Consider the following 26497-nt stretch of genomic DNA (forward strand, 5'->3'; position numbering starts at 1 on the left):
AAATTGAGAATATCTGGACTTCTTGTAGATTCCTTATTAACTTTGGACTATGGTTGGACCATAAAGTTGGTAATATAAAGATTGGCATCAGATATCAATCTGAAGGCAACTCACTCTCTCAGAGCTTCAGAAATATTGTTAGACACAAGTTTTCGATAACCTGAAAGATAGTTGTACAGTCTTACTTTCTCTAGCATGAGGAAGGATTTTTCAGGGCCAAAAACAACACATTGATCCACCCTATTAGTACAAAGAATCGAACATGACTTAGCGATTGAACAATAACAGCAAAAATTAAGTATCATATGCCAATATTCCCCTAGGGCCGTGATGGGGAACCTATGGCACGCATGCCACAGGTGGATGCGGAGCCATATCGGGTATGCGAGTTCAGCTCCAGCAGACATGTGCGCGCCGGCCAGCTGATTTTCGGACCTTTTGGGCCCACTGGAAGTAGGGAAACAGGCTGTTTCCTGCCTCTGGAGGGCCTCGGGGTGGTGGGGAAGGCCTGTTTTTCACTCTCCGCAGGCTCCAGAGTCTTTCTAGGAGCCTGGGGAGGGCAAAAACGGCTTTCTGGTCCCACTGGAAGTTGGCAAATGAGCTGTTTCTGGCCTCTGGAGGGCCTCCAGGAGGGTGGGGAAGGCCGCTTTCGCTCTTCCCGGGCTCTTAGAAAGACTCTGGAGCCTGGGGAGGGTGAAAAACGGGTTTACCGGGCCCACCATGCCCTTGCATGCGAGAAGTGGGGGGAGTGCGGAGGGGGGGGTTTGCATGCACATGCATGGGGGGTGGGGTGCATGGGTGTGAGCACACGTGCATGTGACCACCTCGCTCCCCATGCTTTTGGCATGCAATGGTTAGCCATTGCTGCCCTAGGGGGATATTGTTGTTGCTCTTCTGATTCCAAGGAAATTAATATATTTAACATGGTTTTTTTATTGTGACCTTTATAAATATCTCTGAAAAGACATAAAATTATTCTTTTTCCACATTTTGTTAATACAACCAGTACTCGCTTAGCAACAACAATCGATGTCTTGGTAACTAAGCCTTGTGGCTGCTAACTGGAAAATTACATGACCAGAGCAGGCTTATGACTACAGTACAGATTTGCAAAAGAGTTGAATACTGAAAAAGATATACAAATAGCTTTAAGGAAAAAAGGTTAGGAACAATGAGATAAGTATGAAGAAGAAGAGTAAGTGATCAAGCATAGGAATTATAGAAACAAATATTTCTAAGAATAAGTACAAGCTCAGTGGCATTTAGTTTTCTAAGAAAATGCCCATATCCACTCAATTGCCAATACTCATCATCAGGAAGAAAACTCTCTCATGGGTGCATACATTGTGTCATCACCAAAAGAATCTGTTTGAAAGATCATCTTCCATACGAATATGACCTGATTTTAAATTATGGAAGAGGGGTTCTCCTGCTTTCTAAGAAATGTTAAGTGGCAGTCAAGGAAAAGGACTTTTCAGTAGTGTTATTCAGTATTTCAATGGAAAAGGCAGGCTTTATTTTTTTTTCTGTACCACTTACTTATAAAATGAGATGCACATGCCAATCTAAATTAAAAGTAAATTTGAGAAATTACAATAATCTTAAAGGCATAAGGAACACTCAGAATATGTTCTGTTTGGAAAAAAATCATTACAGCGCTTTTCTTTCTGCAATGCTCTTGGATTCTTCTATGCTCAATTGAAGCAAATCAAATTCCCTGCAGATCAGATGACACTGTGATTGGACGCTTGCCATTTTTTAAAGTTCCCACCGTCCCCCATTGCAATCTTGGATTTTCCCTCAAATAGAAAAAAAAAATCAATTCGGGCTTCTGCAGATGTGGTAAGGTTTCACTGCTTTATGGGAAGCCTGTGTGATCCGAGGGCATATATAACTTGTCCTGCCTTTTAGCCCCGTGGGATCCTGCTTTGATAGACTAATTAACAGTGTAAAGGCAGAAATGCAGCCATGCCAGCATAGGGACAATATATGACTCCATGGCAATTCTAAAAACACTAACATATTTCTCTATTTTTTAATGAGAGTTAATATATGTTTTAGGAAAATGATAATTTTTCTTTAATTGGCTACTGGTAACAGAGTACAAATTTTGCCCAACATGGCCTGGAAAGATAAATTGTGACAGGCTGTTGTTTACAAACACATTTGCATGTTTGTAAATCTACAGCACTCTCAGAAAAACTGTAGATTTGTAGATTTACAAGCATGCAAAAGTGTTTGCACAGAGTCCTAATATTCTAATTATGCGAATACACTGATCATCCCTGCTGAATGTTAATACTGGAATCAGAGACTTGGATTAGAATGATAGAAACACTGATGCTGGGAAACAGCAGTAGCAGGAGTTGACCACACAGATTAGGTGCTTACATTGGGTTATGGATCAAGTCAAAGGTTTCCAGTTAACTAAGACTTTTCTTGGTACTTTTATCTTTTGCAGTTTTATTACTTTACTGCAGGTTTGCTTGACTAAATTCATTTGACTGCACCTCATTTAGTTTAAAGAAAAAAAAATTAAAGATTTTTGAATTTAAGATGCTAACAAAGGGACAGACATAAAAAAAAATAACAATAAAAGACAAAAGGCCTTTTTAAGTTTCCCCATTTGGTCAGCCTTTAGTTGCTAACTGCAGCTGAATTCAGTTCAGTGGATTTTACTGTCCAATAAATTTCCCTCACTATAGCATACATGTTTTTATATCTGCCAGAAGCCATGCTTCAAAAAGAGAAGGGCCAGGTCAGAAAAATATCTTAGTTGAAGCCAAACTCCTCTCCTCAGAGCACTATATGCTTGGGAAAGCTTAGATGGCTTTTTCAGAGGTTGTACTTAGCCACTTCAGCTCAGCAGCAGCCCCTAGTAACTAGGATTGGCCTTTGGAGTAGCTGAACAAGGCTTCTAAAAAATGTATTCTGCTTTAACACTTCCAAGAATTACCTTCCCTCTCACAATTCACAAGGCTAATTATTTAATTAGAGGGAAAAGGTTATTTTCCTACATGCATGTTTTTTTTTCGTCCTTAGGTGGAGGATTGTTCTTGTTATTTCTTCTTCTTTTTTGTAATTAATAGACTTTTCTGATGGTCCTTACGATGGGATGCTTGCATTTCTTGGGAGATGTTTAAAGTTATTTAATTATTTAATTCATGTCTAAAATGACCTTTTAAACATGAATTTCCTGTACTCAGATTTGATTGTTTACAACAGCTGTCACTGTCAGTACAATTGAAACATTTTTAACACTGGTCGGAAACAGGTGGACCCATTCTGAAAGTTTTAAGCTATGGCAACAGAAATTGTAGAAGATACCATCATATTTTGTTGAGAATGTGGTTTTGCTATAAGCTTAGTTCAGCTTGTATTTCTTTTTTCACCAGAAGAAATACAAGCTTTATACAAGCTTATTGGTGTATAAATAATGATAAATTAAATTGAATTTATTTCTGAGCAGACATGCAAGATTTTAAGTGGTTATTTGGAAATGTTTTATTAATTTTACTTTGTTATTTAAATGACCTGCAGTTATAGGCAATAAAAACTATGCTGAAAATAAATAACTGTCCTAAGTTTTATATTATATGGCTGAAGCAATTTCAGTTAGGGTCTTAAATATTTCTCTCTGCATTAAATTTTGTCTGCAGTTAGTCATATCTCTGGATAGCGTAATGCTGGCTATATATTCATCTGAGTAAATGGAAGTTTATTCAGACTTTTCTCTTTTAAGTGAAATCCCTTAAGCATTACACGAGCTAAAACAAATTCCACCATTTGGTTTTCATTAGCCCTGTAACTGAAACGAAAACATATTTAATCCTGGAGCATTTTGAAGTTAATACGCAACTTTGCTGGGGAGGTATTTAACAGTGGTATCAGTTGCAACCCAGTTACATGCCAGTGCCTCAAAACTGTCACTAAGCAAGATGTTAAATTACCTTTAATGTGCACAAGATTACAGTGCATGGTAGAAGCATGAAGAGATTTCAGTGAGGTGAGAGAGAGATTTGATCACTGAAGCAAACATTTAAAAAAGCGCTATCAATGAAATGCAAGCTGATTTGCTAAACCAGCTATCTCCAACCTGGTGGCTTCTGGAAATTTTGGAGTTCAGCTTCTAGAAGTTCTAGAAAACAATTTTTTGCCTTGTATTTTGATTGTTGATCAATTCACCAGTCTGATCTTTTTATCTTTTGTGGAAGGCTTTTGAAAACAGAAAATTTAAGTTCAAAAGCATGGTTTTGCGTCATTGCTTCACTAATTAGATTTATGTCCCATCTTCTACTTAGATTATTAGACAACTTTCTTCTAGCCATATCAGTTTGTCTTTATGAACAGGCCATTTTCCAATTGACAGCCATCTTGTCCAGTGCAACAAACATGTTTTCAGAATTCCAGCTTTCTTACCAGCCCCAATTGGTCAAGTGATAATGAAGGAAAGGTCAAAACACCCCCTTCTTCCAAAAGATTTACAAAAGGGCCGGGATAGCTCAGGCTGCAGAGAAGCCTGTTATTAGAACACGGAGCCTGCAATTACTGCAGGTTCGAGCCCGGCCCAAGGTTGACTCAGCCTTCCACCCTTTATAAGGTAGGTAAAATGAGGACCCAGATTGTTGGGGGGGCAATAAGTTGACTTTGTAAAAAATATACAAATAGAATGAGACTATTGCCCTATACATTGTAAGCCGCCCTGAGTCTTCGGAGAAGGGCGGGATATAAATGTAAAAAAAACAAAAAAACTCTGGTTTCTCTTGGGAATTATTATTTACAGTAATTTTTCAATCAATCTGGTGCATAAAAGGTAATGAAAACAGCTTAGTTAGTAAAACTCTCAGATGAAAGTTCCTCTAATGAAACACCCGATGCAGTCATGGGACAAGGCGACTGCGTGAAAAGGGAACCTGAGGGTCATGAGTGCTGAAATAGATGTATGCTGAAATATACATATATATGGTTTGCAGACATGTGAAATAGCCACAGCTTGGGAAAAGAGGAACTTGGAGGCAATATACTAATTATGGTACAATGTGCTAATTGTTACTGGAAATTAGGGGCACCCCGTGCAGAACTAACTTTCTGAGACAACAATCCAAGCTAATTCAGAACATTGTAATGAGGCAAATAACAAGTTTAAGTCAAATCTGTACATTAAAGCAATTTTTTAAAATATGCTTATTTATTTTAAAATGAGGATGACATCTTTGCAGAAATACCTTGTGTGAGAAATTCTAGGAAGAGAGGCATGTTAATTGATGGTTGTCAAAAATCAGAAGAACTCTGGTGGCACGTTTTCCAACTAGAAATTTTATTGAAAAGCATAAGTTGTCATGATCTGCACTTGGCTTCACCAGATGTATCTGTGGTTAGTTGGAAAAGGTGCTACTGTATTCATGATTTCTTGTAAAAGAAAGTTAGGGAGTTTGGATCCAGGAGAATTTTCTAAAGTGATACATGAAGGTATCTATTTTTCACAAATAATGGAGAAATAAATTTTCTAAGGAGTTTAAAACTCTGCTGCCTGCTGGAGGGTGTCGCTTAAATTCCATTATTTGTAATGAATTAAACATATTGACAAATCTGCGACAGTGAAGTTTAGAAATATTCATTTGCATAAAAACCTCTTGAAACATATGAGATGGATCTGAAATGAGATGAAATATTCTCAATATGAGAATAGAAAAAAGTGCAAGATCAAAACTGGGAACTGACAACTTATTGCTTCCCATATGTTTGGATTATAGGTTTCCAAATCCCTCACTGTTGGCATGCTGATTATAGTTTATGACTGTTTTAGGGTACTATGTGGCTTTTTCCTGATCTAGAGAAAGGAGGTTTTGATATGAGAGCATGGAATTTTAGATTGGGACAAAGGATTAAAAACAAAAAACAGGATGAGTAAAGAAAGAGTGTAAATAAGGTAAAATGGACGAGCCATATGAAATAAGCTGTTGTATTCTGGGCTTTGCTAGGAAGTCATTGTGAACCTCCTTGCCACTGAACAGACAACTACTATACTTAAATTATGAGAGGGACTTGTTTTTACTAAATGTATGCTTGTACAAAATATATAAAGTATAATATACTCATGGAAAAATATTGGGAGGGTGGCCAAGTCTATTGTAGATATAGTTTCTGAATAATTAATTACCTGATACACTTGCTAAATTGAGTTATCTATCTTTTTTGCTTTACTGCTGAGAAGCAAAAATCTCCCCTTATTTAGCTTTATGACGCATTATAAACTATGCTATTGGAGGTTAAACACTTCATGTAAGTTCTAAAAGCTAAACCTAAAGTGTTTAATATTTATGTTGTGTTATAATTTCAATTACATTTCAATTATGTATTTGTATTAGTGGCATATAAGTTATTTTGTGTTTTAAAAAATGGAATTATAGCAGTTTTTGATAGACCTGTTTATCTTTCCAGTACATTTGGATTTTAAACATACAGATATTGATGTTCCAGTTTTGACACTAACTGGTAGGCTGAATAATCTGTTCTGTATGTTCTTTCATTATTTTCATGCATGCTTGAACCATTTTTTAAAATTTCCACTTGCTTACTCTTGTTTCCTTTGTAACGATAATGTGCTTCATAATGTTTAGGAATGTGAAAACTCTTAGAATCTAAATTTCAATAAATCAAGCTATAAATCAGAACTGACAGCTTCCAAAAATGTATCATTAATTTGAATCTTTTATTTTTTTTTTCCTTAAAGGAATCAAATTAAAGATTTCCAAGCCTGAAATAATCCAGTTTTCCTCTGAATGCAACTAAAATAGGAACATTCCAGCTGTGCTTTCAAAGGCCAGGGAAGGTGTGAGTAAAATTCCTAAGCCTTAGAGGCTGTGTAGAAATCTTCAACCTCACAAGGCCCCCAGGATCTGCTTCTAGGGCATTTTTTCCTTGAAGATTTGAGAGGGGCGGCAGAGGAAAGCTATTAAATTTTCTCTCACCCCACATACTTTTCTTATTCTTCTCGCCTTCTTAGCAATTTTGAAATTGGATACAGTTGCACAGGGCTTTCAGTGAGATGCAAATGGAAACATGGTTGTTAAAAGTAATAGCAGTAGTTCTCATTCCCCTCCACTCTCTTTTTCATGGGATGGCAGCAGACATAATTGGAGATAGGCAGTAGATGATAACCAGCAGACTTAACACCTTCTTAATAAAGTTTACTTTTTCATCTCATCAGCAAAACTGACAAAGGATCTCTTTGTCCCATTTCTGCCTTCTGATTGGTTGGAGTTGGAGTTAGCTCAATGGGTGAGGCTGGCTACCGTAGTAATCTTTGACTGAATGCAATTAGTATTCTGCCACATTGGCAAACCTGTGCAGTGAAAGTTTGAATTTTATAAGGAAAACAGTATATTTATATTCAGCTGCTTGAGTTGGTTAATATGAGGAGTGAAAACTGAGTTTGATCTTTCTAAATGTATCTGATTAGATGGCGGTTTAATCTTTCTTTATGGAATACAAAAATAGCTGAGTCCACACCACAGGCTAAGACTTAAATAAAGGTTTATAAAATTACAATAATTTGGCATATGTCGCATGTTTAGCAAAGTAAGCCATGTGCTTGTATGCTCCCAAATGCCTGGTTTTCCACTATTCTGCCTTCCTTCTTTTTTGATCTCTTATCAGCTGCATTTAAATCAAAAGTCAGAATGATGTGTAAGGAATTGATTGTAAACAGATTCTGGTATCTCAAGGCTCCCAGCAATTCTAGAATACCTTTGTAATATGGATTGATTCCTCCCAACACTACCTATTACCATTGGATATAAATTGGCTTTTTAAGGTGACCTGTTCCCTTTTAGAAAAAGGAAGAATAATAACAAAATAACAAAATTGGAAGAGACCTTCGAGGTCTTCTAGTCCAACCCCCTGCTCAAGCAGCAGATCCTATACCATTCCAGACAAATGGTTGTCCAATCTCTTCTTAAATATTTCCAGTAATGGAGCACCCACAACTTCTGGATGCAAGCTGATTAATTGTTCTCACTGTCAGGAAGTTTCTTCTCAGTTCCAGGTTGGATCTTTCCTTGATAGATTTCCATTTGTTACTTCTTGTCCTGCCTTCAGATACTTTGAAGAATAATCAGAAGGGCCACATTGTGCAAAATTTCAGACCATAATGGCAGATAAAATCGTTCAGATTTCAGAATGGGCTTCTTCCTGGAAACATGAAATGTAAACTGTAAGAACTTCTCCAAAGATTGCTACTAAATGATGTTTAATTTAATGTTTTAATTATGTTTAATTAAATTTTAATTTAATGTCACTAAATTGTAGTCATTTTTATATGCTGCAAATATGTACAGTCTGCTAATATTTATATATTATTTGAAGTTCTTCTGTTAAAACATGTAAATATAAAAAATAGTTTACATGTAGCAATTTTGTTTGATGGTAACTGTAAAAATATACAAGGAAACAAATATGATGTGGGTGAGACCAATATCCTAGAAAAAGAATATATTACGTACTTTTAAAGATTTGACTGGCATGCTGGGTATCATACTTCAACAATGTGGTCAGAGCCAGGAAAATAAAACCCATTTAGCTAATTTAGATTGAAAACTAAGTCATACTTTTATTTAATAGTGCATTTCTCCCATGTGTCATTTTAAAAAAATGTATAAATATATTTTATTGTTACTAATAATTTGTCCACAGCATTTTAATACTGTTTGCGGTTCTCCCACTTAAAATGTCTTTCTGTTAAAAGCTTAGGCAATTACTAAGTGTGTATTCAGCAGTTTTAGCCTGGCAGTTATTAAGTGAGTTGGCTGGAACTTGTTTTTCAAAGGATTGATGTCATTGCTTAGCTTTCTAAAATGCTTTTAAAAGTTCTTTGATATTCAATCCAATAATTTTTTTAGCACAATATGTGTACACACATTGTATAATATTGTGTTTTGCAATATTGAAAGTAGGGATGCAGTTACTTAATTTCTCCTTAACTCTGCTTCTGGCATTTTTGAGTCTCACAATTAGCCTTCCTTTTCCTTCTCCCCATCTATTTGTATCATAGGGAGAAGATGCCCATTTTGAATGAACTCAGTATATTATTGCATCTAAACTGCATGATTAGTTTTAATCTATTGTTTAAAATTACTGGGGGTTATAGACAAATTGAGGTTGATGTGCTTAAATCTCCTTAGATACTTTCAAACAGGAGGATGCCCAGGGAGTTTTGTATGCAGTTTTGATGAGTCCATATCTGCTTAAATCTGTAACCTTTCTACTCTACCACCATTTTGTATCCTAACATTAAGCTCTACATATGAGCAAATCCTAACCCTTGACTTGTATAACATCCCAGTCCTAGAATTTACTAAATAGTGAGGGTTACTGGATTCATATGTATTCAACGTGCATAACTTTTGTAAATGTTCTGGGAGAGAAGGGGGTATCTCTGGGTATCCATTTTTAAACTGACATGCTTTCAAAATGAAGATTAAATGCAAAGTCCAAGTTATCTATAATCTGAAATGCTAAATTTTTAGCGATTCAGTGTTCGATAAAATTTATGCATTATCATTCCCTTGCTGAGGATCTGCAGAATTTGCAAGGGCATTTCACCATACAGGTGGTATCACCTCCCCAAGAACAGGAAGAAAAGTTGGCCAAGCATTTTTCAGTCTCCTGTCCATCGTTTTTGTAGAGCTTGGTGGATTCATTCATGATAGGGTTATCAACTTGCTGAAAATAACCAGATCATTGATCCAGCCCTTTGGCCATATAAGGGTCATCCAGAGTGCAAGAACCCATGTCGGGTAGTCTGAATTCATGGGCTTCATAAGAGTGGTTGGAAGGAGAATTTTTACTATCCTGAATAGAATTTAAAGTACAGGATGAGAGGTGCAGACAATTGGGCAGCAACTCTATATATTCCTGAAGAGAGAAATAAAGTCAAGGAAATACAGGCAGTCCTTGACTTACCACAGTTCATTTAGTGACTGTTCAAACTTGCACAAGCAAAACTTGTGACTTATGATCATTTTTTCACACTTACAACCATTGCAGCATCTCCATAGTCGCATGACCAAAATGCAGATGTTTGGCAGCTAATTCTCATTTATAACAGTTGCAGTGTCCTAGAGTCATGGGATCATCTTTTGTGAACGTCTGACAAGCAAAGTCAATGGGGAAGCCAGATTCACTTAACAACGGTGTTGCTATTTTAACAACTGCAGTGATTCACTTAACAAATGTTGCAAGAAAAGTTGTAAAATGGGGCAAAACGCAACAAATTTCTCACTTAGCAATATAAAGTTTGGTTTCAATTTTGGTCATAAGTCACTGACTACCTGTAGGATAACTCTCCCTTTTGAAAGCCACAGCAATAGAGAGAAGGAAAAAAATACTATATATTTCTTTACTGAAAAGTAAAAGTTCAGAATGAAATACATTACATGCTGTTTTAGTAATATTAGAATGTTTTCATAACCTACATAATAATTGACTTATTAATTTAATATTTTTAAGGAAAACAGCTAAGCCAATTTAAATCTAATCCATTCAAGCATGATGACTTTAAGAGTAGAACAAGTTGAACATAATGTATTCTGTGTTCCTAAAATAATAGAATAACTTGAGATAAGCAGATATTGCTAAAATCAGTTTTTCCAAATCACCGTTCCATTTAAGAACCTCAAAGGTAAAAGTTTTTCCAGGTTTCACACTGTTTGGAAAATGCTTACTTTGAATAATAAAAAAAAAAAGATTTCTGTGAGCTCAGTTGAGATCAATTACTGTTTTTCTCATGACTGATAAATTAGCATTGCCTCCACAAAATAAGCCCCCAGTTCAAAATAATGCAGCATTATGGGGATAAAGGAGAGTGAGTGTATTTCGATATTTAGAAAGTTCAATAATGATAAAAATGCTACTGTCAGAAATTTGCGGCCTTGTCTGGCAGTTTGCCTCTTCAACCAGTCTATAGAGGAGAAAAAGTTGACAGGCAGACAACGCCTTTATGCGATTCTGACTGGTAATAATCATAATTTGACATGGTCGTCTTATGGGTTTTACAACAAATTCTCATTCCCATGCAATTGTGTTACAGAATCCTATCATAAACTTGCTTTAATTTAGGTACAGCTTGATTATGATTGCAAGTATATTCAAATCACTAGCGTTCTGAGCAGTATTAGAAATATTACTGTCCCTGTTTTTTTTTTCCCCAGCAAAGGATTTAGAACCTCTAGAATTGTAGCAAAAGACAGAGCTCTTTTTGACCCTCATGATTACTTTACCTTGGCATGTGAGCAAAGCGTCCCCTAAATCCAGTTTGTTCCTTGAAGGCGTGAGAATTTCTCTACTGCATGAGGTCTGTGCAAATCATCTGCACTACAAAGGAATGCATCTCAGCCCATTTTAGTAATCTGGGAATCGCAAATATTTAGAAACAGCATGCAACAATGGCAAAAGGAGAAGCAATTTAAAGTTTGCTGGGTTCTTACCCTAAATTGTATTTGGCCTGAAGTTCAGAAAGGGAAAAAGATCAATTCTTTAAATTGAGGGGTAGTGGAATAACAACTTTGCACATTTCAGAAAAAGGGGGAAATAAATTCTTCTTTTATTTTAAAATTTAAATGGATTAAAATCTAGTTACCTAATCCTGTTTGGCTAAGGCAAGAAAGTCTTTGTTCCTTTTAGGCATTGTACTATTTAACTTTATATATATATGTCTAAGAAATAATACAGCTGGATTTTTAAACAATAAATTTTGAGATTTGTATTGTCCAGTCTTTCCAATTGCACAAATAAAAACTGAATTCAGTGTTGAGATGGTACATATTTTGATAAGTCAGTCTTTGGTATATGCTATAAACGTGTCTTTCCAAAAAGATAATTATGTGTACTTGCCAATAATAGCAATCCAGGTAAAAAAATAGGTTCAGAGTTTCTTGTAAATAACTAAATTCTTTGCCGTCTTGTATGCCAGTGAGTAAGTGGTATCTTACAACCTTGTTTTGGTGTAGAGTCAAAAAGAAATCCAGTTTACTTCTAATTTCAATAATTTGTAACCTGATAATGTTTGTGCGTATTTGGTGTCCACTTAGTCTTTTTTTTTTTTTTGTCTTTGCAAATGTTAGGCAATAAAGAGAAAAAACAAAGCTGATACAGTATTCATTGTGCAATATTCCCTGTATTGTGAGTTGCAGTAACCTGTTTCTGGAAAAGTCTAGGTTCAAAAGGATGGGACTAACAACACTGATGATTTTATTATAGTTGCTTGCACAGTCAGACAGATGTTTAGATTGGATTTGACATTCAATTTTATCTATTGAGTCATTCCCAGGTTGGGAATATTTTCCTGACTATTTCAAAACAGATATATTTCATGTAGGAGTATTTGGTGCAGGCTGATAAAGAAATGGAATTGATTGCTACACTTACTTCATTATTTGTATTTCATTCAGGAATCTTGGCCAGACTAGATTTAATTCTGGCAGTTCCATAAACTTCAGCATGAACCTTCCAGTCATTTATTGCAGAAAGAGGGGAGGTCAGATTTATAAGCAAAAAATAAAATATAACATAGTTCCTTCCCACTACTTTTTTTACAACTGAAGTTGAGAAGGAATCCGGAGTAGAACTACAAAATGGTATTTTTCTTCTCGGCTGAGTAACTTCTTTGTCTTTATATGTGGGCCATTTCCTGTCTTTGGATCTATTATCAAATTTAGTTTGTTCTTTAATAAACTATATTTAAGTCTGTTTGCTGATTAAATGGCACCGACCCGTAAAGCCAATTCCCATTACCCACAGATCATCTTATTTGTTCTGGAGGTTGAGGGATTCTGTCAAGAAAATGGGTTTGTAGAAAAGGGGCTTAGAGAAGACAATAGTATAGGAAAACACCTTACATGAGAAGGTCAAGTAAAGTCTTCTCTTTCTCATTTTTAGTTCCCAAATGACAGTTATTCTTTGTCAGCGACAGAGCTGGCATGGGGAATATGGATGAATATCTACTTTTGAGGTCGCTGACATTGAAGCAGAGGAGAAAAAAATAGTAATATATCATGTATTTGAAATAGACTCCTGTATAAATCAGATCAATCAATCAATAAAATTTGGAGCAGTTCTTTTCCCATTTACATTTGGGTATACTCTAGTGACCTCTTAAAAAGTACCGTAAATCAGTGAACCTGTCACTAATAATTTCACTATTTAGCTGATAGCGCAGTCTTTAATCCAGAAATTACGTGTTAAAACCTCTTTCCCCAAGGAAATACGGTACATTTTCTAAACATATTTATCTATAGTAAGGATGCTATACAGTATATTTAAACAGGGTTTAATAGATTTTCAGATATGCAGTTATAACATCATCAATTATCCAGGATAAGATTAGAGCTAATGGAAGTTATACTCCACAATATAGGGTTTTAAGAACACTGGGTTCATTATCTTTTTACTTTGTCCTAAGTCCCTAATATTTGTAAATCACCCATAAAAATATTAAAATATACCTTGCCATAAAATAATGCCTGCTAACATAGGAATATTTCCAGAAATTCCTAAAAACGTGATAGTGCAGTAACATTTCAGACGTGGTATTTGTAAATTCATAGTTATGAATTCACTATTGAGAATAAAAAATTATCATTATAAATTCTGATTTAAATCAAGTGATAGAACTAGTTAAGCACTTAGTTCATAAATCATATTCAGAATAGAAATTCTCAGAATAGAAAAGATTGATTAGGAACAGGGGTGGGTTCTAAATTTTTTTACTACTGGTTATGTGGGTGTGGCTGGGGGAGATAATTGAGTGTGTGTGGTCAATTTGACCACTCATGCACTCAGTCACATGACACCCCCCCCACCAAGCCACGCCCACCGAAATGGTGGTGAAAATTTTAGGAACTTTTTGACACTCTGGCCCCATATCCAGAACAGGACGCGGTAGGGTGCCAGTGGTCATCTCAGCTTTCCCTCTGTTGCCCTTCCTGGACAAAAAGCACCCTTCTCACCTCTGTTGGGCCTTCCCCATGATTGCAGCTGGAGCGGGCAGGCCAGGGGCGATGGCAACAGCAGAGTCCAGCACATGGGGAGGGCAAGGTTACCACACTCCCAGCCGTGCCCTGCACAGCCTCCGCCGGCTCAGCTGCACCCGAGATGAGCCAAAGAACTACAGGGAGCCTCCTGCATGTTGCACCCCCCCTCCCAGCCTTTGCTTGCACCTCTGTGCCATTTTTGGGTGCCCAGCTTACTGGGCTGCCCTTGTCCCTGTCGCGGTTCCAATGGCGGTGGCTTCGGGAGACGCAGCATAGAGGCGCAGGCGAAGGCTGGGGGGATGCAACACACGGGAGGCTCCCCACAGTTCCTCAGCTTGTCACGGCTGCAGCTGAGTCCTTGACCTGAACCAGCGGATGGAGGCACCCCTCCCTAGCCAGATCTTTCCAGACTTGGAGGTTTAACAGCCATGAGCCATGCTTTTCCCTAAGCGCTGTGGACGGCAGAGAGAAACAGGAGCTTTTCTCTGCACAGAGCTTTTCAGATGAAACTTGTAAGAAAGCACAGCTCATGGCTGTTAAATTTCACTGTGCTGTGCCAAACGCTTTCCCATAAAGAGTAACGAAGGAGAGAAATGAGGACCCAGATTGTTGGGGGGGCAATAAGTTGACTTTGTAAAATATACAAATAGAATGAGACTATACACTGTAAGCCGCCCTGAGTCTTCGGAGAAGGGCGGGATATAAATGTAAAAAAAACCCAACCAAACAAAAAAAAAACAGCCGGTCTGTGCTCTCTACTGGCTGTTTCTGCCTGTTCACTTGTGCAGCACAGCGAATTGTAGCAGCCATGAGCTGCGATTTCCTCCAAGTCAAATCCGGAAAGATCTGTCCACCGACTCAGGGCAGAGGACTCAGCTGCAGCCCAGATGAGCCGAGGAATTGCAGGGAACCTCCGCACCGTTTTCGGTCACCTCGGCTGCCCCAGTCCTTGTCACAGCTCCAACGGCGGCAGCATCGGGAGACGCTGGTGGCACGGAGGCGCAGGTGAAGGCTGGGAGGGGGGTGCAACACTACCCTTCGCCTCCCCACAGTTGTTTACCCATCCCAGAGCGTTTGGGCTACGTGGAGGATTTCGCCGCCTTCCTCACCAGCATCGCTCCTGAGCGAACTCTTCCATCCTCAGCTGTTGTGAAGAAGCAGCAGCTCTGGGTGCACCCCACCTGCTTCATTCTTTTTGAGAGCAGCTTTGCAAAGCTGCTCTCAAAGAGAACAAAGCGGGCGTGGTGCACCAGGAGCTGCAGCTTCTTCGCAATAGCCGAGGACGTCTTCTACTTGGAGCTCCAGCTGCAGGGATGGGGTGTGGCTGCAATGCCAGCAGCTTCAGGGGGTGCTCCTTCCCTTAGTGGTTTTTTTTTTTTACCTCGTCTAGGCAGCTATGCCGACTTTCTCCTTAAAGGCTGCTCCGCACCTTTTGATCTTTCTCGGGTGCGGAGAAAAGCGACCCTGTGAAGCGACTGAGCCTGCTGATGAACTTGGAAGCCGAGAGGCTTCTTTTCCAGCCAGCTGCTGGCGCAGGGCACCAAAAAGACCTCCAGTTGCTGCTGCCATCTTTGCACATGCACAGTTTTCTTCTCACCGGCTGAAGGACTTTTCGGCGCCCTGTGGCCAGACAGCTGAGAGGCTTCTTGGAGGCATCGGGTAGGTGAGCAAGCAGCAACCGGAGAACCGGTTTGGGGGCGTGGCCAGGCTGCCCTTACTATTGTTCGGAGAACTAGTCCCTAAAGTTACTACCTATTCGGTAGAACCGGGCAGAACCGGTAGGAACCCACCATCGATTAGGAATATAAGGGGGATAGTTTGCATATTACATGATAAACTGGATGGGTCTACACATCATGCTAAACTATGGTTTGGGCTAATTACTTTTTGTTTAATAAGAACAATTGGTTCACATAGAATTTAGCAAAAATGTATCCATTGTTTGTATTAATCTGGTATGCAATGTAGATGTTAAAAATAGGGATGCTCATTTGGATTTCTATAGATAATAGACAACCTATGCTTCAGATCCATATGACCTAGATACTTGTTCTTCGTAAGTTTTTAATTCCCATATGTTGTTATTACAGTCCAAGCCAATACTATATGGCTAATGATCATGAGTGATGGAAGTTATCATCCAAAAAAGTCTGGAGATCTAAGTATGGGAAACATTTAAAGGACTTTTTAAAAAAGTCCCCACACTCCTCGACCAGGTATCTGAATTGCAGCTAATGTAATTCCCAAATTGTTGCTTAGTTTGAATGAAACTTGTGAGAGATGTACTCAGTACTTCAGCAGTAGCTGTAAACAGGCTAAGGTTATCTCAGAATTCAAGTAGCCTAATCTGTAATATCTAGTTAAAAATTAATTGAGAAAGTGAATGTGCAAATGTCAATAAGCTTAAATACATACTTTTTGAGAAGTCACTAAAATATGACTGATACTTAATAAATATTTTTAAAATGTTAGTTTGAGGAGAAATAGTCTCGTTTATATGCACTGAAGACCTGGCTATTCTCCCAGGTATTTGAAAGAGGGTGGAGATGAGTTGTGCTAGTGTCAGGCAGGAAAGACCAGGTCCACAGCTGAAGGTTCAGTTAAGCTGATTTATTGTTAAAAGCCTATGCGCTGGAATCTTCTCAACTAATGGTCAGCATCTGGTTAGAGTTAGATAAGGATCAACAGCCCTCAAGGTGCATTAGACTTGGTTTGCTTGTGACTACATAGGGATTCTAAGGCAGGGGTTTCCCACCTTGGCAACTTTAAGACTTGTGGACTTCAACTCCCAGAGTTCCTCAACCAGCAAAGCTGGCTGAGGAGCTCTGGGAGTTGAAGTCCACAAGTCTTAAAGTTGCCAAGGTTGGAGGCCCCTGTTCTAAGGTGATTCCTCTTGTCACTCCACACCCAGATTCTGCCATTCCTTCTCCTACAGCTACTATGGGTGGTTAATATTTAATCATTTATCCTTTGGTACCAGATGGCTATGGTTTATGGGGGTTGGTTGGATGCTTTTTAATCTTGTAAGGTGCCCAGAGCCTCTTGATGCAAGTAGCTATATAAATTATATAAATAAATATGTTATTTTGAAAAATTAATGAAAGCTTATTGCAAAAACATTTTCATGCTTGCTGGGTAATAATTAAAATTGGCAACTTTCATTTCACATATACAGGGGAAAATCAAAGTATCTCAGAGAAATTTAACACATGCTTCTTAAAGTGTTGGAAGTTGAGTTCTGGCTCTTGATTTATCTCTAGCAATTGAAATTCCCAGGCTTGCTTCTCTTTGCCAAGAGACAGCTAGCAAAGATTGTCTCTGCATTGGAAGAGCTATATTTGGTCAGTTCAAAATTAAAGTGAATAAAAGTCACACTTTGTCTTGTGTTGTCTGATTATGTGCCCGCATGCATACATCTGTATGCACTTGAGTTTGCAGTTTCAGAAAAAGAATGGTAGTTGCGATTTCTGCTTTGAAGGATATAGAATAGTCTCTTCTGGAGAGTACTGGTTGTAAATAAGTAAGTAGTGGCTTCTTTAAGTGGCTGACCAGCAGTGGAATCATTTTATGATCTCAACATGATAGAATTTTTAATATACCAATTTCAGACAATTTACTGTGTTCCACATGTGGCCGTTATGAACAAAGCATTAATCATCTCCTTCCTTGGCTACTTATAAAACTGGCTAAGGCTGGTATTTTCCATATGCTTACAGTATTCAGGTAGGGTTCTTATTAATTGTAATATGTAGTGGAAAGCCAAACAGATGTGAAACTGGAATATATATGAAAGCATGACTTCAATAATCTGAATACAGTTTCACTCTAATATTTTTTATTAGAGAGTATGATCATGCAACATGCTTGAAGTTTCAGATCGGCATGTTTCAACATTTTTCATAGAAATTTAGCTTTGTATGGACTGATGTATCCAATTTGGTAAGTTTGGATCAAGGCACACTTTTCTATTATTGTTGTATTAAAGTCAGGCATTGTAGTTTTTACATTTCTTGCAGAGGCCTTGGCTTTTGATAGCACATTTGTGGTTTAATCAGTCTTCATGATGTACAGGAAAGAAAACTACATTTTCTATCCGCTTAGATGTGTAATCCCATATCAAATCACATGATTGTTATGTAATGCATTATCCATATAATGTACTATAAATTCTTAGGTATTTGTATTATTATTATTCTAGTCATAGGTCTAGCAGGAAGCATTTTATTGATGAGAATATAGATCTTTCTGTCAATAACATTTTCCATTTCAAGGTAACAAACTCAAACTGAAATTTCAATAGACTTTCCAGAGCATTTCTTGAATCCTTCACATTTCTGGAAATGGACCATCTTAATTAGTTCACAACGTATTAAAGGTGATCTGCTGCTATCACTAGCTGAGGTCTCACAAAGCTATTAAATACTACCATCCAGTTGGACTTTCTACTTTATATATGAAATGGAAGTTAACGATGAGAATTGGGAAATTCCTTTGAAGGAATGTTCATGTTAAAGAAGAAATAATGTAACTTTTGCATACTATGGGTTTTAACATTGTGCGTGGATAGTTGTTAGATGTACCACAGATATATTTCTTTTCATGAGCTGGAATATATTGGATACACCTGTGTTGAATTGAATACTCTCATTGGGTATGTCAGTCATCATTTCAGCACTGCACATAATTGGCTAGGATGGGTGGTGTTTGCAAATTGCCTCTCAATGCTTCCCACAGCTCAAGGAAATCTAGTACTAGATAAGCCACTAATTGGATCATTTCTCATCAAGCTCTAGGTCAGAAATAGAAAAACACAGAGATTGCTTGGGTTTTTTTTAGGGTTCTTGGACCTTCCATATCTATCTCAAGCCTGCAGTCCTGAACCGTTTTCTGTCTTTCTGTCTTGATTATCTTGATTGGAAGAAGACTGTAGTTTTGAGAGTTTATTTCCTTCATTTTTTCATTTTTTTTCTTTCTCTCCGTTTCATTTTTGGTACATGTGTGCAGTTTCAGGCTGTATGTCAGAACAGAAGGACTGTTTTATTACTGGTATCAATAAAGTGATGAAAGGCTTTTTGCCTAAAGAGTCAGCGTGAAAAGCTTTGAGCATAAGCCTCACTATAGAGAGATGTCTCAGTCATGGGCTGCAGCCTTATATGGAGATCCGATTGACCTGCAAGTCTCAGAATTGCAGTATACAAGATGCTAAACTGAAATAGACTCTTCCATGTTCAGAGGCAGTATACCACTTGACAAAAGTTACTGAGGTGATGAGGGAGGGAGGAAAGAGTTGAATTGGAATTACAATTAGAGCAGATAATATTTACTGCCTTCATTTTCTACTTCTATCCAGATTGTTGGAATTAATGAAAGGTCTTGGTCTGACTCAGCTGTATAAATCAGACTTATTTCAGCGTTGTATAAATTTGAAGCTGACCATATGTCTCCCAATGTGTCCCAAAGGTGCTTTTATTTTAAAAGCAAATGGACTTTGATTTTTCTGTAAGGCATTTTGCTTTTCATCCAAGAAGCATTTCCAAGATCTCATAATAGTTTTGGATTACAGATCCCATAATCCCCATCAGCTTCCTCAGCTAGTTGGTACTGGAGAAAGTTGTCTCAAAACATCAGGAAGGTACCAGATTCCCCACACTCTGCCTTTAACTGGTTCAAAGTACTAATTAAAATGTCTGTGAAATTTTAATAAAGCCGAAAGAATTCCCTGGTCAGAATTTTGAAAGTTGACGTGCACATATTTTACAGTTGTCAAGTTTGAAAAACACTGGTTTATTATTCCCTTCAAAAAATACAGCTATAAGGAATAGCAAAACCTGACACTTTCCCCTTATAAATCGAGCAAAGCCATGTTACAATCAAAACCGGCCTTCCCAAAGTCTCATGGAGATCAAATCTTCACCCCCAGCTGTTACCATTGAGTCTTTGCCCCTTGGAGTTAAATAGGAAAGCAAGTCTCCTATAGGAAGGAGGAAGCAGTGGAAATTCCTGCCCCCAGAAAGCTCGATTCAAGGCAATTTGCATCTGTGTGTCATTCCAGCTCTGTCTCCGCAGTATTGCAGGGCAGCCTCAACTTGCCTTTTTCCTGTTGTTTCTGCTGATTGGAGCTGTTAACCAATTGCATTTGCTCAACTGAAGCTGTGAATGGAGCTTCACTTCAAGGCAAAGTTTTAAAATTCATCAAGGAGGTGTTTGCTGAGCATGAAAGATTTGTTTCCAGGCTTTCCAGAAAGGAAGATCGTAATCTTTCATTTCTGTTCATTTGAGAGCCAGGATTTCAGAATTAGGTGAGTTATTGTAAGTTTACGGTTGGATATTGTGGGGTTTTGTTTTGTTTTTTCATTTTGTTTTGGCATGGATGAGTTATATATAGAATTGTTGCCTGAAACTGCAATTGTAGATGAAGACTTTATATGCCTACATGGGCTGTAAAACTTGATTAAGTTTGGCATGATAGGAAAAGCTAAATCCCAATTTAAGGATTGTCTTTTTGTTCTGACCAATAGGAAACAAGCTATTTATACAATTATTGCAAAATGGGACTTATTTCTTAATTTGGAACATATTTAAGAAAGCAGATTCTGCTTGTAAATATACTGAGGTGACAGAGGCTTGATAATTAAATGTAAAATGTAAATGTAAAATGTAAAACTTCTCTTCAGATACCACAAGTTAGGCCAACTTTCTCTGAATCTGAAGAAATATGCTGCCTAGTCATTTTGGAAGTATGCCGTTAGTTTTTCATTTCAAAATTTGCTATTGGAGGCAGATATCCTAAGGTATTCCAAATAAAATACATCTCAAAACTGTGCATTATAATTATTTGTAATAAGTGTATGCATGAATTATAAGTCAAGTACCTGTTAAGTTATTGTGTGTCGGAAGTCACTTTCATGTGTATCAGCTATGCGGTGATTGTTAGAACTTTTCGTTATTGAATGGCTGTCTTCAAGCTAGTCTATGCAATTCTTGCATTATAATTTTTCACACATGTGGAAGAGCCTGTATGAATTTATTTATGTATGGTGTGTTTTCTTTATAGAAACTTTGAGTGCTGTGTTAGTTTAAACATTGACATTCTCTGGTTACATAATTTTTTACAAGCCTCAGTATCTTTTTCAACACAAGTACTTTCTTTTGCAGTTTGGGCAAACTGTATATTTCATGCTAAGCTTCTGGTAAAAGTGTACTTTTTTTCCTTTAGAAAGTTTAGCTTGAAAGTAATTGAAATAATTGCAAAGCAGGTTAGTTTAAGTGTATGAATATGATTTATAGTAAATGCCAAATATGTTTGCATTTGCAGTTTCTTTAATTAAACTAGCCTATATTTCAAGCTTGCAGTATTTTTAGTTATTTTCTTCCCTTAATTGTTAATTTAATTCTTAAATTAGACAAAAAAAGTTTTGTGTTAATCTTGTAGGTATGATACTGTTAGGAAAGAGAGAAATTAAGTGTCTGTGTAACAGTTTTGTACTGCTTTTCATTAAGGTCAGAATAACCATTGTTGTACAAAAAGGAAACAAGGTTACCTATTGTAACAGCAAAAACTGGAATTCAAGTGTAAAAGCCTGTATGTTGTGATGACTCTATGCAGAAAATCTTGGAAGGTGGGGGGTGTTGTAAGATGTATGGCATTTTCTTTTGGCCATTCCTTCTTGCCAGCTTTGTTGAGATACAGTGGCATCTTGATGGATGGATGAAGTATGAAAACCATTCTCTGCACTTTATTTTTTTTACAATCTTGGTGCGCTGATCTCTGAAATCTTAATGTTAGAGAAAAAATGTGATTCCTGATCCATTCACTGCATGATATGAAGCTCTTTGTTCAAGGTCAAGAGAAGTATGTAAAATTATTGAAGACCGATGGATTGCTGACAAGAGGAGAAAATGTTCATTTAAAATATTTGGGATTGGTCTATGCCGAATAATACTAGCAAATCAATTTTTGCTGTTAGATTTATAAAGTTCCATTAAATGAGTGAGTCAATAACTGTGACTCAAAATCTGTGTCCAGTAAACCAAGTGCAAAAGAGCAATAATTGATTCAGACATACGAGGGGTGTAAAATTAATATAACTGACACTCAAAACTGATGCTGTAAAGCCATTTTCAAAGGAGAAAATTGCCCTTAAATTGAGCTCAATTCCAGCTACTTACATGGATTCAGCAATGCAATTTTGGGGAAGAATACAGAAGGATTTTGCCACTCCAGCCTTTGTGGGCATTAACTTGCCCCAGCACTGGTATTGGTCTCTGATCCAGATATTAACCAGGTCCACCTGTGCCTCCAAGCTCAGCACAGTGCTGCCATCCACAATACCTTTGATTAAACCAACTGTTGGGACCTGGAAGTGCACCTTTTCTGTAATAGTACTTGACTTAAGGTTCCCCAAGAGATTTGAACAATCCCTATTCTTTTGTGTTTGAATGGCCCAGAAGACGTGGCTCTTTGCCCAGGCCTTTGGCATGAGTGATTGAAGCTTCCTTTCGATTGCATTGGTTGTTTTTCTTTGTTCCTATCCAGGTTTATCATTTGTGGGAGGGGGGAACACCTTTACTCTTTTTGTTTCCTTATAAATATTTTAAAACAATTTGCAAACTGCCCAGGGTCAAATTTAATACATTTACCAGTATTATGTTTATATGCCCTGGATATATATACACATCCATATTAATAAAAATGTGAATACCACATTGTTGTGATTAAAAACAAACAAACCAAAAGCAGTCAAATATCTGTGGAAATCAAGTAGCATTGAATAGCCCCACACTACTTTTGGTGCTCAGCAACTTTAAGCTGTGGACTTCAACTCCCACTATATTGACTGAGGAATTGTGGGAGTTGAAGTCCACACAACCTAAAGTTGATGAGGTTGAGAAACAGTGGCCTAAGTCACACTTCTATAGGGTGGGTACTGCAATTTGGATTTTGCAGCAGAAAAAAACACTGGTGTGCCCAAAATTGTACAATAGAGCACCTTATAAATAAAGTCACAAGGCAGCTGGTATATGGAGAAGCAATTCTAAACTCTTTCAAGTTTTAAGTCATATTGAATTTTAAAGGAAAGTGCATCAGATGGGGTCAGAAATAATTGGGTAGCATGTGCTTCCCAATCCTTCAAGGAACAGTCATAACTGATGAATTCGCCCAAATGTCTTAAACTACATAAGTTAAATTAGAGCAACTAAGTCTGCATTTTTTTCTTCCGAATAAACTCTAAGGTCTGGCCCAAATGGATACTATGCATGGAGAAATAAAGAGGCTTTATCAATCTGAATTTAAAATTTATGTCATCCTAAAGATGGCAATCAATGCACAATACTAAAGCTGATGCCATACTAAATGGTACCCTATAAAATGTTAAATGTTTCCTTGTTGTTTTAATTTCATATTATTGGCCTTCATCCAGCCCATTACTGACTGCAAACACTAATTCAGCACCTGCATAGATATATCATTTGACTCTGATGATGAAATTGACTTAAGCATTGTCAAAATATTGACTAATGTGTCCTACTTGATTTCAGTGGGGCTAAAACATAATTGAGTTTAGATCCAACTCATTGATAACGTTGAATTTTCACTTAAAGATGAATTAAAATGTAGTCAAACAGCTGTGAATTTCTTAAACTTCATTCCTTCCTTGCTGGCATAAAGGTACATATCTGTCCCTTTGGAAAGAGATGTCCAGGTGTTCTATTCAAGAGAAAGCAATTTTGCATTAAAGCAATTCAGTGGTTTCAGATTGGATTCTAAAGCTTGCTGGAGGCACATTCAGTTCCAAATGAAGAAGCTGATTAAATGTGTATGTTCTTAACAGCTAAATCAAGTCCACACCTTTTTCAGTGCAACTATAGATCTCCATGAGTAGAGACTTTTGTAGGTTTCAGTTCTGCACAACTTCAGGAACAGTGACAAGGAAGAGGGTTAAACATAGTTTGATTTTCAACAAGGTGAACTTTAATACACCACTAATTAGAGCAAACTTTCTAAATTGCTAATATACAAATTTTCTTGATGCATCTTGAGGTAGACTCAAACTTAGAGGAGCAGTCTTAGTTGACCCAGTGCTTCCTTTGTGCAAAAAGGGCATAGTTTAATAAGACAGAGGTTTCAAGAAATAGCTAGAGGCTTATAAACAAAATAAGCTAGTGCCAGGAAAGTCAGAAAAACTCCCACATATTATGAATAGCAAAGAGGTTAGGGAATTCCAAAAATGCCTAGTTAAGTGCCAGAAGCTAAGATCAATGACAATATGCATTTTTAGAACTCTGTTAACTGCCCAAGGAATAGTGGTCAAATAATGAGAGGTAAATAAATATTACTGATAAAAAGATCAGGCACCACCTGTTATGTCTGTTTTAATTTCTTTCTTTCAATCCACAATTTTATGGCAGAGGAAAACTAACTTTTGCAACTCGCCTTTCTCTTTGTTGGATTGGATTTGAATTGTTGTGACTGAAAAGCAGGATTTCTTTCCTAGCAGAATCCTGTTGAGTGACACTAATGAAATGAAACAGGTTGTTGCATTTTGCTCAGTTTAATTTTCTGGCAGTCTTTTTTGTGAAGTGAAAAAAGCATGAGAAGCATTATCTTCTCTTTTTAATGGCCTATCTTTATTTAACAACTATAGGTTCAAATAATTTTAACTAATACAGCTTATTTGAATTTATAACCGTTTTCTCTCTCTATGTTTCTCTCTCTCTCCTCTCCTCTTTCTCTCTCTCTCTCTCTCTCTCTCTCTCTCTCTCTCTCTCTCTCACACACACACACACACACACACACACACACACACACACCACTCACACTATCTAGGTACTTTTAAATGTAAAAGTTGTGCTGCTTGTTTTTTTAAAATACAATTTTATTTTTTCAAATCGTGTTGTTTTAATCTTGTTTCCTTTTCACTTTTATTTTTTCTTAATAAATAAAAACCTTAGACCAGACAAAAAGTCACTGGGAGATGTTTACCCATATCTAAAAGTCATCTTTACTTGAGTGAATGCAAAATGTAACACTGTTTAAATGTAGACATGATTACAGGTTTTCTTAAACTTACAGGGTATTATGCTTAAAACAGGAGTTTTCAGTATTGCAAAAATAAAATACCAGTATTTTATGGAAATTGGAGAGAAAGGGAGAGAGAAGAAAAGAGAGAGGGAGATTACCACTATATTGTTAGGTTTTGAGTAAAATCCGAGTGTACTATTGATATACTTTTAGAAGTCATTAGCTGGACCAGTTTATTAACCTTCCTTTAAACAAATATCCCTAGCAATATTGATTCAGGAAAAGTTGGGGAAAAGGCCAGGATATCATTTATCCAATTACTCAGTAGGAACCAGATAATCTATGTCTTCAACACTCTACCCAAGAATGAACATAAAGTAGTCCAAAATTTTATACTGAAATGAGGTTGCTGGATGTGATTTGTGTTATCAACTTTGTAGTGGTTCATAATTCATTTATATACTTATTAAGTTAATGTTATTGTATTACAAGCAACCTCCCCAGATTGCTATCAACATATCAAAACAGCAATAAATACAATTCAGAAACAGACATTAGCTGTCTTTTCTTTGATTAAGCTCTTTTGGAAACTTGGTACCAAAATGAATGAATGCTTGTAGTGACTGTCTTGTGTAAATATGTTCTTCCTATATCAGATGATTTAATGTGGATGCCTTGTTTAGAAAACAATCAGCCAATGGAAACACTTAGCAGAGAACTGGTGGGCTTTTCTTCCTTGTCCACAGCCCTGCTGAAAGTACACAGCCCTCCCTCTGGGCAGCTTTAATTTGGATTTGTGCTTTAAGAAAGGGTTGGATTTGATGGCCTAAATGGCTCCTCTCAACTCTATAATTCTGTGGTTTTATCAATATGAGTATCAATATTCCCTTAAGTTTAATTGATAAAAAAGTCTGTGAGTGTATTACATTTCTTAAGAGGGAACCTTATTTATGAAATGTAGCCCCACTTAATATCTCTTTTATTAGCTGTTCTGAAGCTTGCTCTGTCCATTAGAAACGTGGTAAAGTCTTTTAAAGAAATATTTTGTTCATAAAATCACCACTTTCACAATATGCTTAGTTGTATTTTTGGGCCTGCTTGTTCAGTAAAATATTCTGTGTTGATATTGTGGTGGGGTGAGAAGGCAACTGGAGAATGAATGGAACTGGATTCTGAAGTAAAATGTTCCTACTTTTGATGTTGTGACTAATTGCTGTTTGGTATTAAACTAGATATAAGGTAAATCATTAGTATTGTTTAACACCCATTTTCCCCAGTGGTGAAATCCATTTTTTTTTTTGCTACCGTTTCTGTGGGTGTGGCTTGGTGGGTGTGGCAGGGGAAGGATACTGCAAAATCTCCATTCCCTCCCCACTCTGGGGTCAACAAATTTTGCCAGTTCTTTGAACTGCTCAAAATTTCCGCTACCGGTTCTCCAGAACCT

The 26497-nt window shown here is 37.2% G+C and overlaps 1 protein-coding gene across 5 annotated transcripts in view; it reads left to right on the forward strand.

Moving 5' to 3' along the window:
- Nucleotides 1–26497, forward strand: part of DISP1 (dispatched RND transporter family member 1) — a 71044-nt gene that overhangs the window by 5426 nt on the left and 39121 nt on the right. The window contains exon 1 of one of the 5 annotated variants that reach the window (XM_058165481.1): nucleotides 8191–8215. The exons of 1 other annotated variant lie outside the window; for it this stretch is intronic. The gene's annotated coding sequence lies outside the window, so the exon portion shown is untranslated. Of the gene's footprint in view, nucleotides 1–8190; nucleotides 8216–15405; nucleotides 15694–20082; nucleotides 20330–26497 lie in introns of those variants that run through there. 3 more of the 5 variants (XM_058165482.1, XM_058165480.1, XM_058165479.1) reach the window with 3 other exon arrangements.

Source organism: Ahaetulla prasina, chromosome 1, assembly GCF_028640845.1.
Source record: "Ahaetulla prasina isolate Xishuangbanna chromosome 1, ASM2864084v1, whole genome shotgun sequence".
NCBI classification, from domain to species: domain Eukaryota; kingdom Metazoa; phylum Chordata; class Lepidosauria; order Squamata; family Colubridae; genus Ahaetulla; species Ahaetulla prasina.